Raw genomic sequence first — 20,158 nt, forward strand, 5'->3', positions numbered from 1 at the left:
AACCTTGAGCCTAGAGTTATATAGGAGTACTTGATGTCCTGGCTTGAATTCCTGCTTTAAGATCTTCTTGTTATGCCACCTCTTAGCTTTTTTCTTGTATATCTTAGCATTTTCATAGGCTTCTAGCCTAAACTCATCTAACTCATTCAGTTGTAGCAACCTCTTCTCTCCTGCTGCCTGAGAATCAAGGTTGAGAAGTTTAGTGGCCCAAAAGGCTTTATGTTCAAGTTCTACAGGGAGGTGACAAGATTTGCCATATAATAGCTGAAAAGGGGACTTTTCAATAGGGGTTTTGAATGCTGTCCTGTATGCCCAGAGTGCATCTTCTAACTTTCTTGCCCAATCCTTTCTGGTGGCTCCCACAGTCTTCTCCAATATCCTCTTCAACTCCCTATTTACAAGCTCTTCCTGGCTATTGGTCTGAGGGTGATAGGGAGTGGCTACTTTATGTATTACCCCATACTTGTGAAGTAGCTTCTCCATTTGTTTATTGCAAAAATGACCACTGCCATCACTGATGAGACCCTTAGACACTCCAAATCTAGCAAAAATATGATTCTTAAGGAATTGTAGACTACTTGTGCATCACATGTGGTTGTGGCTATGGCTTCTACCCATTTTGAGACATACTCCACTGCTACCAAAATGTACTTGAAAGAATAAGAGGGAGGGAACGGGCCCATGAAATCAATGCCCCACAGGTCAAATAGCTCCACTTCTAGGATGTAGTTCAGAGGCATCTCATTCCTTCTTGTCAATCCTCCAGCTCTTTGGCATTCATTACATTAATGAACAAATTCTCTGGCATCCTTGAAGATGGTTGGCCAATAAAATCTGCTTTGAAGTATCTTGGCTGCTATTCTTTCTAGTCCAAAATGTCCACTATAGGCTGAACCATGACAGTGCCACAATATGCTTCTCATCTCACCTTCAGGAACACATTTTCTTATCATTCCATCTGAACATCTTCTGAATAAGAATGGTTCATCCCATAGGAATTTCTTTGCTTCATTAAGTAACTTTTTCACTTGTTGTTTAGTGAATTCCTTGGGAATCTTTCTTCTAACCTTATAGTTTACAATGTGTGCATAAAACCCCATGAGCTACTAATAATGCCTTGCTGATATGAGCACCCTCTTCTGTTTCATTCTTTCTTCTTAATAATTTAGTGCTTGCTTGGGGACAAGCAAGGTTTAAGTCTGGTGCTGTGATGCCAGGGCATCTTAGGCTAGTTTTACTAGCCTTTTTCTTTGTTTTTGATAGGTTTTATGCACTTTCTTGAGTTATAAGTAAGCCATTTGGGTAGAAATACATGTATGAATATATTTATTCAACCATGAGAAATTTGATGCAATTTCATGAGAATTATGCTATAATTACTTGTGTATTAAGAATGATAAGAATTCTCATGATTTTGGCATAGCTTTGATGCATTTGTTGGTTGATAACAGGTAAAGAAAGGTATGGAGGAAGTGTGAAGAAAAGAGACTTGGAGAAGAGAAACAGAGCATAAATGTGCTGAGGTTCACATTTGAGGAAGCGTTGGATATCCAACGTTAACCCCAACGTGGTGATGAAGAATTCAATTTTGGAGCTAAGGAAATTTTGAGCGACGCGTACGCGTACATGCCGCGTACGCGCACAAACAGCAGATTTTAGCATCCGCGCAGAAGCGTACAGCACGCGGCGCGCAAACGCGTATTTTTAGCTTATGTGCGCAGAGGTGCACGGTGCGCGCACACGCCACAACCGAATGTTGGGGTCCAACGTTACCTCAAACGCTACATCCAACGTCTTCGATGCTCGACCCAGAATTGAAATTGGAAAAAGTGGAATCGACGCGCTCGCACCAATGCCACGTACGCGTACTTGGAAAAAAGGCAATGCACGCATAAGCGTGAAGTACGCGCATGCGTGAAAATAACAACTTTGGAGGGAACGTTGGAGGTCCAACGCTGAGGCCAATGCCATTCTTCCCTGGTTTAAACTAGAAATTGGAATTTATGTATCCATGCGCAAGCGCACAGTGCACGTACGCCTGGATGAGCATTTTCGGCAGAGTGCACGGAAGCGCACGGTACGCGTACGCGTGGATCGGCGAACGTTGGCCCTCCAACGTTGGGTCAAATGCCAGTGACAGCTGCAGTTTTGGTTTTTACCTGGTTGTTTCTACAAGACGTTTGAGTCAATGTTGGCCTTCAAACGTTGACTCAAACTTGAAGCACCAGCATCTAATTCTCACACTGATCTCTTCTCAAGATCAAGAGCAATCAATTGGAGCCATCTTCAACCCAATTCCATCAAGGCCAAAAGCCCAATTCAAAGCTTGAAGATCAAAAATAGAAAGTGTATAAATAGAAGTTAGTTTGATTTAGAGAGGACCTTCTGTCATATTTTAGTCTTACTTTTGAGTTCATTTGAGTTTTCATTCTGAATTGGGAAATTGGGATTGGGAATTGATTTTCTTTTTCATTGTTCTACACTTTTCACTGTTTGTTTTGAATCTTGGGTTGAGAATTGAAGGAATTCTGTTTTAATCTCACCTTGAGATCTTTCTCTATTTACTCTTCTGCATAATTCTAGGGAATTAAGATTTGGATCTATTTTCCCTTATTGCTTCTATTTACATTTCTTCTGCAAGTCACTCTTCTATTGGATCAAGAAAGGAATTGAGATCTAGACTTGTTTTCTAGTCTCATTTATCCCCTGAGATCCTCACTTATCCTTTGAGATTTTGCAATTAAATTTTCTTGCTATTTCCTGATTTACATTCTAGTCTCTAATTGATTGCATTTTAATTTCTCTTGCTTAAATTGAAATCCCAGCCCCCAATTCCTTTTACAATTCTTGCAATTTTACATTTCTTGCACTTTAAGCTTCAACCATTTACATTCCTTGCAATCTAAGTTTCAGTCATTCACATTATTTGTTCTTTAAGACTCAGCTCAATTTACATTTCCTGCCCTTTAATTTATAGTCAATTATCCCTCTCCTTTTTTACTTTTATGCAATTTAGCTTTTGTTGGATACAAATCACTCAAATCAATACTTATTTGCTTGACTAAATCAACCACCTAACTAAAATTGCTCAATTCTTCAGTTCCTGTGGGATCGACCTCACTCATGTGAGTTATTATTACTTGATGCGACCCGGTACACTTGCCGGTGAGTTTTGTGTTGGATCGTTTTTCACACATCAAGTTTTTGGCGCCGTTGCCTGGGATTGATTTAGATCAACAATGATTAAGTGGGTGAGAAGTCTAGATTAAGCATTTTATTTGCTTTGTTCTCTGTTTTAAGTTGAAACCAAGGTGTTTGTGTTTTTGCCTCACTAAGAAATTCTCATATCTGATATGAGTAATTTCAGTTTTTACTGGTTGTGTGTTTTACAAAATTTAAATGGAGTTCAATTCATCTTATGATCAAACAAATTTCATGGGATATTATCCACCATCACCAATCTCTAATGGTGGCTGGGAATATCACCAAGAATTTGTAAATCTTGAGCACTCCAATTCATGGAGATTTGCTTCAGAAACACAAGATGAGCAAGAGAATCATATGGGATACCAACCACCACCACAAAATGATTCATGTTATTATGCTAATGGTGGATGGGAGTATCAACAAGGAATAAACAAGCATGAACACCTCTCAGAGCCACAAGATGATTTATACTGCTATAACAACCACTCAGATTATGACTGGGAGGGTCAAAATCAAAGAGATCTTGATGATCCATACTTTGTTCATCAAGAGAAATCATCGCTGGAGTGTGCTTTTGAAAAAATTCATGCAAAATTATTCCCCAATACCACAAAATGAACCATACCGTGATGAATTTTACAATGATTCATATTGTGGATGGGAGGATCAAAACCAGAAAGCATTTGACAGTTCATACCCCACTTATCAAGAGCCATCATCACTTGAGCAAACCTTTCATTCATTCATGCAAAATTGTTCAACCTCACCTCACAGTTCATCTAAAAATTCTTCATCACTTAACTATCCCTTAACACAAAATCACTTCCAAAACTCACTGTCCACACAAACTTCCATGAACCAAAATCTCTCAAAGCTTGAAACCATGTTTGAGAAATATGAGAGCGAGGCACAGATATCCTGGAACAGGCAAGAGAATTCATTCAAAAATATGGAAGTGCTGGTAAACCAAAATGAAGAAACCCTTGAACTAACTGAAGATCCCTTTCAAAAATCTAGAGAATTGTTGAAAAGACAAGAACAACTCATGGAGGAACAACAACAATCCTGGAAGGAACAAGAAATTCTTCTTCAGAAGATGGATGAACATTTGGAGAATATAGGGAAATGCTCAAAACCACTAAGCAAGAAAAATGAAGATCAATTTATGGATGTGAAGGAGAAAGTGGAAGAAAAAGATGAAGAGGCTACTATATCAAGTGAACTTTCAATGAAGAATGAGGTGGTTAAAACTGAAACTGCACTTGAGATGACAAGGGAACATGAAGACTCACAACCCTCACAAACTTTCTTGAACCAAAAACTCTCAACAGTTGAATCTGTGATTGAAAAATATGAAGAGGAAATGAAGAAATCTTGGGAAGAACAATAAACCCCCTCCATGAAAGTGCTATTAAGTCAAATGTTGAGTGTGAAGAAAGAAGTGAAGGAACAAGAAAGTGAGGAAGACAATCAAGGAAGCTCATGCTCAAGAGAAACAGAGAATTACATAGATGAAGGGCTCATTGAACCACCAATTCAAAAGGCTCTGGATAAAGATAAAACTCCAATAATCACACAACAATCAAGTTTTGAATCCAAAGAAGTGAAGGCAACTAACAAGAGCACCACCCCTGTCCCTAATCCAGCAAGCAAGATCAATCAAGCCATTTACAAAAGGAAGCTTGCTGAGGAGAGGCCAAGACAAGGGACAGTATTTGAATCTTCTCCCCCCTTGAGGTCATTCCTCTTAACAAACTGGAAGAAGAGGAAGAAAGTCATTAGCTGCAGGTCAGTAGTTTTACTTTCTTAGTTATTTCAATAAAGAAGTTAAGTAGATTTCTCTGTATTGCAAAGAGCTAAGTTTGGTGTTGCACACCAAAATAATTAAGGGGTGAATGTTGGAAGCTAAGTTTGGTGTTCCACCAAAAATTTCATTAAGAATACATTGCACCCTCAGCATGACTAGTATCAGCTCCAAACCATCAGAGAAACTACTTAACAATTGTTATGTTTCTAGTTTTTAATTGTTTTCTAGTTTACATCCGTTTTCTAGTTCATAGTTTACTTTCCTAATAAAAAGCACTTGATGTTTCATGCATGTATTTATTCTGCTTCATATACATGTAGGCAAGGAACTAAGTTTGGTGTTCCCACACCAACTTAGGTTCAGAGGATTACAAGCATACATGCATGCTAACTGTTTCTTAAGTGCTTGGGGAACAAGAAACTTTCAATATCTTTTGTAGGAAGTGATTCAATCTCTTGGAGGAAAAGATACATCATCATGGACAAAGGAAGGACATGGAATCCAATAATGATGATGACACAGAGAAAACAAATGGACTTCAAGAGGTTGTATTGTTCTCTCACTGACTTTAGCTCAAATATGCTATCTGAAAGTGCAAATGTCCCCTGTTGATTAGTGTTCTATTAGATTTATTTACTGTTTATTTGTTTTCATGCTGTTTTGGCTTGCTAGTTTAAGTGCTTGATTCACTTTTCATATTATTTGAATTATATGCTTTGTTCCTCATGCTTGAATAAAAGAAAAATAACTATGAAATAGAGAAAGAGTAAAAGTCTAATATGATATGAGACAAAATAAGGTTATGTGGTGGTATGTGCTGGCTCATTAGTTTATTTATGAATAAGGCTGAATATTGGCATGACTTTGTGATATGAACTTGAATTACATTTCATGAGGCTTTACAAAAGAAAAAGGTCCACAATAAAAGAAAGAAAATGTAAGAAAAAGAAGCAAAAAGAAATAAACAAGGCTGGGCACCAATAGCTTGAGATTTGGATATATGCCTGTGATGCTTTTGTACAAAGATAAGCTTGGATAACTAGGTTCTAAGGGGTGCTTCATCACCCGGCAACTTGGGTTAACTAACCCGGATTACCAACTGAAAGTCCACTATCAAGAGCTACTTTGAGACAAAGCATTTAGTGACCCAAAGAGGTACTGGGCATCAATTTCCAAAGAACAAATAGAGATAAACTAAACAAGCTAAATGCCTGTGATGTGTGTGTGCTAGGGAGAGGCTTGAGCAAGTAAGCCCATAGGAGTGTTTCAACACCTAGCATCTTGAACCAACTGGGGCGGGAATGCTGGCTGAAAGCTTACTCTAAAAAGCTGCCTTACCACATAGCATTAAGCCCAGCAAGAAATAAATCTCAGCCAAGAAAGAGAACAAGAAAAGAACTAAGGACCAAACAATAACAAGTCTCATTTTTTGTGTAATTCAAGTAAGGATCCAAAGAAATGTTGATGTCTCAACCACAGAATAAAAATTCCTAAGATACCATGCATGAAAACCCCATTTACCAGTATTCAATGTCTTCTAATAAAAGGGCTTATACACTTCTCTGCTTCTAGTAATTTTCCTTATGTTTTACTGCTTGCTTGGGGACAAGCAAGATTTAAGTTTGGTGTTGTGATGACAAGTCATCTTAGGCTAGTTTCACAATCCTTTTTCATTTGTTTTTACTTGGTTTTCATGCATTCTTAGGCAATAAGTAAGTATTTGGATGACAAATTCATGCTTGTCTTGATTCAATCAAACATTGTAAATTTTGTGCATTTTTATGAGATTTATGCCACAATTACTTGTGTGCTAGGAATGAGGCAAATTCTTGTGACTATAGCCAAGCTTTGATGTATTTGTTTGGTTGATGATAGGTAGAAAGGAAGCTAAGAAAAGGGAAGACAAAGAGACAAAAAGAAGGCCATAAAAAGAGGCAAAGGGAAGCAACGTTGGAGCCAAAGTTGGTGCTCCAACGTTGCTGGGAACGTTGCTCTCCACAGCCTGAAGAAGTATACTTCCAACAAGAATAACTTGAGCTACAGAGCTCCAAATGAGATGATTGCAAAAGCATTGAAAAGTAGGAATCGAGAAATTTCCAAGCATATATGGCACTACATGGTGGACACAAAAATTGAGGGAGAAAACTGCCCCAAAAAGTGCATAAACGAACATGTTACCAACCTGTAGTAAGGCCAGCTGACCTCTGCACCTTCGATGGAGTATAACTCGAGCTGTGTAGCTCCAAATGATGCGCTTCCAACGACATTAAAAAGTAGACATTAAGGGCTTTCCAACAATATATAATAGTATGGGGTGGACATCACGTTTGAGCTTCCGAATCTGGCAATGTTCTCAACATTGGCGGAAACGTTGGAAGTCCAACGTTACCTCCAACGTTGCACTCCGATGCCAGCTACCCTGTCCCCTTCAAAGGAGCATAACTTGAGTTGCGGATATCCAATTGAGATAATTCTAGTTGGGTTAGAAAGCTGATATTCAGAGCTTTCCAACCATATATAATAGTCTATAGTGGGCATGAAATTTGCAACGTTGACAAGAGGACAAAGTGACGTCCCAAAGCTTGATTTGCAACATTCAGATTGAAACTTGAAAATTTGGCATCCACACGCACGCGTAAGTGATGCACACGCGTGGATGTGCGAACGTTGGAGGTCCAACATTACCTCAAACGTTAGCCTCCAACGTCCGCGATAAAATTTCAGAAATGGAAGTTGGGAATTTTGAACCGACCGTACGCGTCAGTGACGCATACGCGCGGAAGAGAAAAATGCCAATGTACGCGTACGCGCGAAAATGCCAACGTTGGAGGGAACGTTGGAGGTCCAACACTGAGGCCAACGTCCCTGCTTTGTTTTTAAATTGCAAAAATGCAAATCTTGCATCCACGTGTAAGCGCACAATACGCGTACGCGTGGATGAGCATTTTTGACCCTTTTGCACGGACGCGCAGAGCACGCGTACGCGTGCATAGTGGAACGTTGGCCCTCCAACGTTGAGTCAAACACCAATGACAGCAACTCTGGTTTGCTGGTTTGTTTTAAAGGGCGTTTAACTCAATGTTGGCCCTCAAACGTTGCTCCGACTTCAATATCAAAAAGGCATAATTGGTACATTCTTCTCCTCAATTTCATCAGGCACCAATCCAATCAATCCCTGCTTCAATTAAGGCACATATCCAAGTACACTGAAGATCCAAGAAGAAGCCTATAAATAGAAGAATGTTTGAAGATGAAAGTAGGCTGGCTCTGCTAGAGAGCATTAGGAGTAGGGTAGAATAGAAAATCCTCTTTGAAACACTTTTAATTTTTCTGCATTGTTACATTTTCAAGTATTGAATTCAAAATTGGCTTATGCAAATTTCAATTTCCTTTTCTGCTACGATTCTCTTCTGCACTTTCACTTTTCCATTCACACTGAGCTTGATTTACTTTTCCTACGCAATTTAATTCCTCTGCAATTGCTCTAAGCTTTGATCTACTGCTTCCTTTACTTTCCAGCACCCAACCCTCCTTTACATTTGATGCAATTTACATTCCTTGTTCTTTAAGATTTTGTCAATTTACTTCCTACAAGTGAGATCTGCTGTAATTTTACTTTCCTTGTCATTTAAGCTTTTGTCCAATTTACATTTTGCCATTTACAATTCACTGCAATTTACTTTCTGTTGATCAATTTCACCCAATTCACAAATGTTAGCTTAACTAGACTAATCACCCACTAAAGTTGCTTGATCTATCAATCCCTGTGGGATCGACCTCACTCTTGTGAGTAATTACTACTTGATGCGACCTGGTACACTTGCCGGTGAGTTTTGTGTTGGAATTCATTTTCCAACCCATCATGGAGTTGCTTAAGGACTATGATTTTGAACCGAGTTATCACCCTAGAAAGGCGAATGTGGTAGTAGATGCATTGAATTGGAAATCTTTAACCATAGCTTGGATGAGGATCAAGGAAGAGGAGTTAGTGGATAACTTCGTGGATCTTAAGCTGGATATTGGTAAAGCGGCCAGAAGAGCTTGTTTGAATCAGTTATAAATTACAAGTACGTTTAAGACAGAGATTTAGAAGGCTCAGCAAGATGAGCAAAAGTTTCAACAATTGTTTCAACCAGTTGGTGATAAGAAGCGTGAAGAATTCACTAAGGATGGTGAAGTATTGTGGAGGTATAAAGGGAGAATTTGTATACCGGATGTCAGGAGTTTGACACAAGACTTGTTGTCAGAATCTCACAACGGTGGGTTTTCTATTCATCCCAGAAGTATGAAGATGTATTATGACTTAAAGAAGATGTTCTGGTGGCCCGGGATGAAAGGTGATGTAGCTATAGTGGTATTCAAGTGTTTAATATGTCAAAAGGTAAAGATAGAGCATCAAAAACCATCCGGAATGCTACAGCCACTTGAGATTCCTCAGTGGAAGTGGGAAGGAATTGCGATGGACTTCGTGATCGATTTATCGAGGACTAGGTTAGGATTTGATGCGATTTGGGTGATCGTGGATCGCTTAACCAAATTCGCTCATTTTTTGCCTATCCGAGTAAACTATTCTATGGAGGAGTTAGCGAGATTATATATCAAAGAGATCGTAAGGTTGCATGGAGTGCCATCGAGCATAGTGTCAGACCGTGATCCCCGATTCACATCAAGGTTTTGGGGAGCTTTTCAAAGAGCTTTCAGTACAAAGCTATGTCTCAGTACCACATATTATCCACAAATGGATGGACAGTCACAGAGGACTATTCAGCCATTGGAAGATATGCTAAGAGCATGTGTCTTGGATCAACCCCGGAAGTTAGGACCGTTACTTGCCATTGGTGGAGTTTGCGTACAACAACAGCTTTCATGCGAGCATAGGGATGGCTTCGTATAAGGCCTTGTATGGACGGAAGTGCCAATCTCCACTTTGTTGGTACGAATCGAGTGAAGTGAGTGTTTTGGGTCCAGATTTGGTAGCAGAGACTACTGAGAACATTAAGAAGATTCGTGCAAGGATTTTGACTGCACCAAAGCCGACAGAAAAGCTATGTGGATCAGAGAAGGAAACCGTTAGAATTCAAAGTATAAGAACATCTATTTCTGAGGGTTACACTGACAACCGGGATTGGAAGAGCAATCAAAACCAAGAAGTTGAATCTGAGGTTCATTGGACCGTTTAAGATTCTAAGGCGCTTCGGGCCGGTGGTGTATCAAGTAACTTTGCCACCTCACTTGTCTAACTTGCATGACATATTCCACGTATCGCTGCTCCGCAAGTACACGTCGGATACGGCTCATATGTTAGAGCCTGAGTCGGTCGATTTGAAGGAAAACTTGACTTTCCAAGTAACATTAGTAGGTATTGACGACACTAGTGTGAAGAAGTTGTGAGGAAAAGAAGTTCAGTTGGTTAAAGTAGCTTGGGAGCGAGCAGGAGTTGAAGAGGATACTTGGGAATTAGACTCTGAGAAGCGAAAGGATTATCCTGAGCTTTTCTCAGGTAATCATTAAATTTTGAGGGCAAAATTTCTTATTTGGTGGGGAGAATGTAAGAACCGAGCTTAATTACCCGTTTAATTAAGTAATTAATATTACCCAAATTAGATTCCAAAATATTAGAGCGAGAATTTGAGGATTTAAATATGATTTTTGGATTCAATAGGTTTTTCTGAGTAAGAAAATGTATTTTCTATGAAAAACCATGAAAAACCGCAAACCGACAGTCAAACCAATTGAACCGGTTCAAATTTGCCCGGTACTGCGCAAGAAAAAGTGAAAACAGTCAAAAACCTTAGAAAATATTAGAAATGGAAAACCGGACGTTAATTTTAAAGGTTTGGCCCGAAGTTGGGCCAAATAGGCAAAAAATGCTAACGGGTTAGACCTGGTCCAAGTTGGGCCCAAGCCCAACATATAAATAGAGCCATTAATGAACCCATCAGCCCATTACACTCTTAAAAACACACACTCATGCTAAAAGGAAGAGAGGAAGAAGAAACCCCATGAGCACTATTCACCATCTTCTTCTCTAGCTTATATCTTGAGCTATAGAGCTTCGATTGTAACACCCTACCATACAGAATCTTATGCTTAAGTCATAAAATAGAGATGGAAAGGTATTACGACCTCTAAAATAAAAATTTAGTACGTATAGTAGTGTGAATAATATTTATAACTAGGAGCCTTTAAAAAAAGGGGTAAAACAAAATCGCAACTTAAAAAGCGCAACACTTCGATCGATAACGTAATGAATAAAGGAAAAACTAACGCGAGATTATATACATACAAAAGAGTGCCAAAAATAGGAATATCAAGACTCAAAATCCGGTTGCAAAGATAATTGGTCCAAGCATAGCAACATATATACATGTAAATAAAATGAGAAACCCCAAAGGAAACCTAAAGGGACATAAATACAGAAAACTTATTCTCCAAAACCTCCTCTAAGAGGAGTCATCACAGTTTGTATTATTTACTGGAGATAAAAGTATCTAAGCAAAATATATAAACCAAAAATAGAGTCTCGAGAACCAAGGATCTTCGCTAATCTAGAAGTCTCTAGCATGCTTTAGCGAGAAGCCTCACGTCCTACATCTAAAACCACAAAATCTGCATGGTTGAGAACCGGATGTTCTCAATATGGTAACAGTGCCCACATATCTAACATGTAATATCCTGGAAAAGCGAAAGGCATTCTAGAACTTCCAACAGATAATTCAAAGCTTATAAACAAGCTAAACCACAATTGGCAACTGACTAAAGATCTTCAGTCTAACTAATACTTCCCTTTCCAAGTCCTTCAGACCTCCTAACTACCAGCAGGAGTATAATATGGCAAACACAGTTATATCAAATAAGAGATATACAAATAAGAAATAGATAAGGCATTTAGACAATTAGCAAGTAATATGCAGTCAATTAGGCAAGCTCAAACAATTCACATAATGTGCATATGATATATGCCTGTCCTAATGGCTGATGATATCATCTGTCGGTTATATAGCCAACCTGACAAGTCCTGGTAGCTAACCATTAGACTATCCCTCTGTCGTGTATCCCCAACTCGAGTTATTCTCAATCATCATCATGATTATCATAATCATAATCCATATCCAATACCCTCACTGATGTATATTCACGGGGACGAGCTCATCCAAAACTTTCACAGTGTCCGGCCACACTTACGACATAGGGTCAGTAGAGTATCGAGTCGCCACCTAGAGCACGTGGTGGCTAGCCACTGCTTTCACCCAGGAAAACTCGTATCTCAGATAGTGAAAGTGCAACATTCACATTTCATTCAATACGCATATATGCAATCATACTCAGCCATAACTCAATAATGGCCTCGCCGTAAATCCGGCAATAACTCAGCCATCCGACTCATAGTTAAATCCAGAACCAGCCAATTTATCAATAAATACAGCCCATCGGCTCATGGCACATAAAGCACTTCCACCGCCATCCTCCGTATCTCATATAATCATCTTTGATTATCACTGATCATACATTTTCCCCTTTCTTCCTTCACAAGTTGTCACATCCCCTAGCTCCTTTCTCATTGCTTGGCATATCATAATAATTTAAGACATAAGGGGTGAGATCGAAGGCTTAAAAGTATGAAATTTGGCTTTTAAAACTCAAAAATCAACTTTGGGATGAAAATAGGGTCACTCGTACGCGTCATCCACGCACACGCATGGATGGAAAAGTAGCCAAGCGATGCCTACGCGTCAGCCACGCATACGCGTGGGTGCATTTGTGCCCCACGCATAAAACTGGCACAGTTCTCACACAACTCTCGGGAAATTGGCTAGGCATTTGGTGCAGCGCATCGACACGCACGCGTGGATGGTGCATTTTCGAGAAACGATGCATACGCGTCAGTCACGCCTACGCGTGGGGGGCATTCTGCTAAAAATTTTTCTAAGTTAAAAGCCGCAGAATTCACAGATCCAACCCCCAATCTTCCGACATATATAACTTCTTCATTTCAAATTATTTTTCACCCGTTCTTCAAACGGCATGAACATCCCGGATCCAATTTCATTTCTAAACAAGTTTGGCACAAAACGAGGATCCGGAGCCCAAGTTATGCTCCGTCAAAGTATGCCCCAAAACTATATTTTCATACAAAATCACAAAGTACCATTTTCAAAACAAACCAATTTCAACCCTTTTCAAAATCAACCAAAACATACCAATTTCATCCCTTTTTGAAATCAACCCAAAACATACCAAAAATCAACCTCAAGCCTCCTCAACTCATACATTCACATTTTTATCAATTTCACAACCACCATGCCAACATTTCAACCCATCTCAATCAAATGGCTAAAAATTCAAACACATTAACATGTCATACATCCTTTCTCATCCCAATTTCCAATAATACCATTTCCAATCAACCACAATTATACATAATCAATATCATACTCACCATCAACATGGTTTCACCCACAAATTCAACCTCAATCAATCATCAAGCATATATCACAACATGCATTCCCTCATGCATCATATCATCAAGGCATCAATAATCATACTCACATGTATGACTACATCATATATCTCAACCATTTAATAACATCATCAATTCAATGCCTATCTTAGGCCCTTTAGCCTAAGTTTTCACACCACATTATATTTTAGATACAGGAAACCGAGACCATACCTTAGCCGATTTCCCACGCTCAACTGGAGCACTTCCAAACCACTTTTCTACAAGCTCTCAAGGTCTTAACACCTCCAAGAACAGATTTTTGCACACCAAAGCCCCCTTCCAAGCTTTCCAAAATCTCAATCAAGCTTCAATATTCACATACACACTACCTAAGCCACAATTATCATACCCAAACACCACAACTCAATACCCAAGCATCATAAAATAATAAATTATACAAGGGTTGAGAATCTTACCACACACAAGGTTCAAGAAGACAAGATTAATCTTTCCTTCAAGAGAGTTGGGTCTTATAACATCAAAGAGCCTAAAATCTCAACACTTTCTCCTTGAAATTCGAAATTTAGGGATGAAGAACTGAAATAATTTCTTGGCTTACCTCAAGAATAAAGTAGTGAGTTTTGTAGATCTCTCTGCGGTAAACACGTGGCCACAAATGGTGCGGCAATCGGAGCTCTAGATCAAAAGTTATAGTGGTTTAAAGATCAAGCAAGGGTTAGAACTTGAAAGAGTGTTTTTCCCTTCCCTTCCACCATTTCCAGCGTGTTTAGTGTTTAGTAAGGAGAGAGAGAGAGAGAGAGCTGAAAATTAGTGTTTTATTTTAGTTAGGATAGGCCAAGGGCCCAATATGGGTCCCGTTGGCCTGGTTTGGCCCGTTCGGTCCAATCTTGGTCTGATTTCTATAAAATTGGTATCAAAATTCTCGTCTCAATCTCCTCTATCATATTAAGCCATAAAAATCACATTTTTGGTTTTCTAGAATAAATTCTCATTTATGGGTTATTTAGCCATTAATTAACCGGGTTTTACACCGATCGCTGCACCGTTTGTGGCTACGTGTTTCTTGTGAACAGCTCTACAAAACCCACCCAAGAAACTGGTAAGGAAAGCTCAAATCCCTCTCAGTTCTTCTCTTTAAAATTTTGAGTTTTAGGGCTTTTGATTAAGTGAATTTTTGTGATTTTTGGGTGTTTAGGTACACTCTAGCCTTTGATTGATGTTGGTTTTATCTTCCAAAACTGTTAGGCAAGGTAAGAGGCATTGAAACTCTTGTGAAATTTCAATTATTATGAGCCCTAGGTTGATTTGTGATGATTTATTCATATATAGCTTGATTATTGTGAGTTTGGAGCTTGTTGGTGTTTGTTGGAGTTGTATTGGTGGTTTAATTGTGGTTAGACGCCTAGCTTGTGCTCAAATTTGGGTTAAGGACATATTGAAAATCGGTCAAGATATGGTTTCGGTTTCCTCTATGCAGTATATAATATTCATGGACACTTAGGCTAGTTACCCATAGGATAGGTTTGAATTAAAATGATTGTTGATTTGTTGAATGATATTGTATCATGATTTATGATGATTTGATAAAGTTGAGTAATTATGATGAACAATGATGATATGATGATGATGATGATGATTGATTGTCTGAATTGAAAAGTGAATGGTGAAATGATAATGTGGTTGGAAAAATTTGAATGAGGATTGATCATAGTGTGATATATTGATGTTGAGGTTGAGGATGATGAAATATGAAGAAAAATATAGTAAGATTGGTGTAATATGACACAAAGGGTAGATTTTGATGAGAAATGAAGTTTGGAATGGTTTGATATGGTTTTGGTTGTGTTTTACAAGAAATTGTGGAAATTGTGAAATTTGGTGAAAGTTAGTTTTTGGTGAACTTTGTCTGATCATAACTTTTGCCTCGGTTTTCAAAATTTGTTGAAATTGGTTTAGAATTAAAGCTTGTTGAAAACTCTTTGAATCGATATAAAGTTTGTAAAATTTGGAATTTTGTAGAGGAAGTTATGATCATTCAAGTTGGTGTTGAAAATCTAAAATTCTGCAAAGTTGCAGAATTTTGTGATTTCTGGTATGTGCGCACGCACAGCCTTGTGTGCACGCACACCTCTGCAAAAATTTTAACATGTGCGTACGTACAGACTTGTGTGTCTGCACACGCAGAGGCAGGCAATCTGTTTACAGTACTAGCACAGCTTGTGTGCGCACATACCCAATGAGGAATTGCAACTTGTGCGTACGCACAGTCCTGTGCGCACACACACGTTGGGAAGGCCAGTCTGTTGAGGGCGCTAGCACAGGTTGCGTGAGCGAACAGATATTATGAATTTTGGTACCTGTGCGTACGCACACCTCTATGCATACTCACCCTTTTAAAAAACTTCTGCTGGGCGTGCGCACGCACACCCCGGTACGTACGCACATGTCCTGTTTCTCAAATTTTAACTTTGTTTTCAACTATTTCACCTTCTCAACAAGATTGTAAGCTTCTATAACACCATTTTAAGACTTTTGGGCTTAATTTTGAGTATGAGGACGTGGGAAATAACCTAAGGGTTTTAGTTGATGATTATTATGAAAAATTAGAAAATGTAGGCTTAGGTTTCGGGTGTATTGAGGATGTGTTTGACAGTATGTGAAGAATGATTGATATATGAGATGAGAACTGATGAACTATTGAGTTCGGAACTGAAATGTGAATTTACAGTACTTGAGCTGAGTCGAGGACTCGGAATGGAAATGTTGATAGGACAGTGGTTGAGATGAGTCGAGGACCCGAATGTGAAATGATAATTCATTGATGTGTTGAAAATGTTTTTTGAAAAACCACTGAACTACGATTTTGAATTGAGATTATAAGACGCTATGCACCCGGCAGGGACAGCGGATGGATCCCGCCTGTCGAGGTAGCGGCGACGGCGTAAGGACGGTGGTTAAATCTCGCTCGCATCCCTTCAAATCAATAGAGTGTGCAGGCACAAATCCCTGGACAGTGATCTAAGCACTATATCTTGGGGGTTCCCATTGATGATTCAAAAGGGCGACATCTCCATGGAGATGTGTCGGGTTGGCAGTTAAACCGACAATGTGATATCACAGCCAGTAGGACAAGCATTCATCATGTGCATTTTCTATCTGTTTGTTTGCTTTGCCGACTTGTAATTGTATGCCTATTTGTATAACATGTCTAATTGCTACTTGAGTTACTTGCCTTATATGCTTCTACTTGTGAATTACTTGCATTGTATATAATTGTGATTTTCTGCTGGGATTGAGGAGGTTCAGAAGGCGGTGGCGATGGGATCACATGGAGGATAGGTTGGTGAAGGCTGTGGGACAGTGGTGTTTGGTTAGAATAGAAATTCCCTAAGATAGAGTGCCCTGTTTATTCATGTTAAGATTTTTATATAAATGCTTTAATGTTTTAGTATGCCTTAAGATTAAGATCTTGTGATGGATATGGAGCTTAGGATTGCCTTTGGCGTCCCTGGGTCTTATATCCTACATCACTGGGCACTGTTACCATACTGAAAACCTCCGGTTCTCATACCATATTTCTATTGTATTTTTCCGATGCAGGTCGCAACTCACCTCGGTGAGTTGCTTGAATGGTGACAGAAGTGGAGGATCTTGATACTTTTTGGGGTCTTTTGTTTATTTTGTTTATACATCTCTCACTTTTGTATTTTGTTTTGCCTAGAGGCTTGTATTTGAGAGAATAAAACTTGTATAAGTTGTTTTTACTGTCTGGTTTTTGTTTGTCTGTATATATGACTAGCCGGCGTAAACTCCGCAAGCCGTGGCTAGATTCTTATGATATTATACTATGATATTTTGTTATATTGTATCTATTCTTGTGTTTTAAGTTTGTAGCTTCGTTAGTACGTTTGCGCTTTTCAAATCCTATTTTGTAGCTATATTATTCATTGGGCTTCTAGATTATATTATTATTTCTATATATATATATATATATTATGTATGAGCTTAGAACTATCGTAATCTCTTATTAACCTTTGCTTTACGATGCGAGGCAAAGCTTAGGCTAATTAGGGTGTTTCATCATGTGTGGAACCCCCACTACCACCGTGACCCACCTCGGGGGACAGCTCCGTTACCTGTTCACACATGATCCTCTCATGAATGTCGAACATCAGTCGCACATGCTCGTCCCCGTGAAGTCGGAATAGTCGAAACCGGAAGACTCCATTTCCCATAGGTGCTAGCAACCTATACGCCACCCTTCTAATTTTCCTCGCTTTTGTCCCACCAATCTTGCTCAATATCAAACTCTTCAAAACCGACAACGTCTCCACACGCTGAGTGCGAAACAATATCGGATCCTGACATTCAAATGTCACCGTTGTCGCCATTTCTCATACGACAATTCGGATAAAGAAGCACAACTATAAATGGATTGTTAGTGGCCATTCAGCTTTGTTTTTGAGACAAAGAGGAGACTGAAAAAGGATATGAAATGTGTGTGAAGAATACCAAAGGTTACACATCTTTTTATAGATGCTGAATATTTATCTTATATATATTTATATCTCGTTTACAGAGTAAACGAAATGTGGCAGGGAATTTAAATCGATAAATTCTCTAAAAAATATTTATTTTCGTAAATATTACATTTATTTTATTTATTAAAATAAAAAATTCCATTGTCCTCTTATTTACTTTTATTTGATATTTCTAAAGATAACGCCAACAAACATGTAGTCCTATAATTTTATTTTATATATAACATGCACAAAACTTTGACACATATCGAGCATCCAATACAAAAATATTGATACGACCAAGATAGTATAACTAATCTCTTGGTCAATGCATATGTATAGGTACTTAAAAATCGTGGGAGGTTACCACAGTTTATACTCAAACTGATCTTTTCATAAACCGTGAAAGACTAACACGGTTTACGTCTTCCAATGTTCACTTCATAATCTGTGAAAAGTTATCACGATTTATGTTTATGATACTTCCTTCATAAACAGTTGAAACTTACCACGATTTATGTGTTAATTGTAAAATGTAAAAGATTATTACGGATTATATAAAAATAAATCGGGACATGCAAGTAACCAATTCTCAATTATTATAATTGATTAAGCTTTTCCTCCATTTATTCTAAATAGGTAAATTGTCCATATAAAATTCTTGTTAAAAATAAATTAAATAATATATATTTTTTATATATAAATAATAAATTAATTTTAATAATTAATTTTTATATACAAATAATACTTTTGTTATTATCTAAAGTATAAATATAAAATAAATAAAATAATTTTAAAAAATTAATTAATATTAAATTATTGATTAAAAAGGTTAACAACCTAATATTATTTATAGGAACGGTAAAACAAACCAAATTCACTCCTTTACCGAATTAACTTGCTAAATTCGCCCCCAAAAAAATTCAGACTAAAATTTTAAATTTATCAAAAAAATAAATTTCGTCAAGTCTGTACATCCAAACTTGTGAATTTTGGTATGATGGGATGGATTAGTTCATTGGACCAATTTTTTTTAAATAAAAAAGTGATAAGTTTTAAAAAAATTAATAATAATGTAATTTTTAGATATATTTTTTATTTTTTTATTTTTCTTTTTGTTGTAGACTTTATTTATTTTACACTTATATATGCTAAAATTATGTGATTTGTTTCTTAAAATAAATATTATTCTATTAATAGATATTATTTTAAATAATTTTATTTAAGTTAAAATTTAAAAAGAATAGTGGAAAAATTATATTGTAATTTGACTATTTTTTATTTGTATTTGATTTTTTTAATTATTATTTTTTTTATTTTTTTAAATTAATCGGGTTAGCACGTCGGCTTGCCAACCTTAGGGGTCGCAATAGGTAGGATAGGGTTTGGATTCAACCCTAACCCTACCTGTTCTTAACCTGCGGATACCCAACCCTACTCATGGGTTACCAAAAAATGTAACATTATTATATAACTTGATGATAATTTAAAATAGAACTGAATCTTATGTACAAAAAAAGTATTAAATTATCAATTAATTATCTTCTCTTAGTGGCTAAGGATCTTTTGCATTTAGTGAGAGATATTTGGTTCAACATCCACTTGAAACATATTTTGTTACTAGTATATAACATATACATATATAGGGTTGGCAACTCTACCCGATCGGGTTGGGTACTCGCGAGTAGAGTGTATGTTGCCACCCCTAGCCAACCTGCCATAAAGCCAGACGAACAAGTATTTTAAGCCCATTTTACTTGGTGGAATATTGCAAAATACTCTTTTTGCCACTCCTAATTATTTGATTCAATTTTGTACTTTTATTTTTCAGGTAAATACCAAAACGATACTCGAAAGATTCTAACATTAACAAAATGATACCTAATAGATGTTATTGACAAAATGATTTTTGAAAGAAATTAAAATTCAACAAGTGTATTAAATAAAGACAAATTCAACCTAAAAATTTCCCAATTCATACTAACTTTCAGCATGGTTGTCGCGCTTGCCGGAACCTTGAACCACTCTCGCATAACTTCTCCTTATTTCTGTCACCTCTCGCTATTTCTATTCCCTTCTTCCTCTCCTTGTCTCATCTTACTTTACTGTTGTAACTGCCTCTTCATCGGTTCGTGACCACCAACCTGTGACAGCATAGGT

Source organism: Arachis hypogaea, chromosome 9, assembly GCF_003086295.3.
Source record: "Arachis hypogaea cultivar Tifrunner chromosome 9, arahy.Tifrunner.gnm2.J5K5, whole genome shotgun sequence".
NCBI classification, from domain to species: domain Eukaryota; kingdom Viridiplantae; phylum Streptophyta; class Magnoliopsida; order Fabales; family Fabaceae; genus Arachis; species Arachis hypogaea.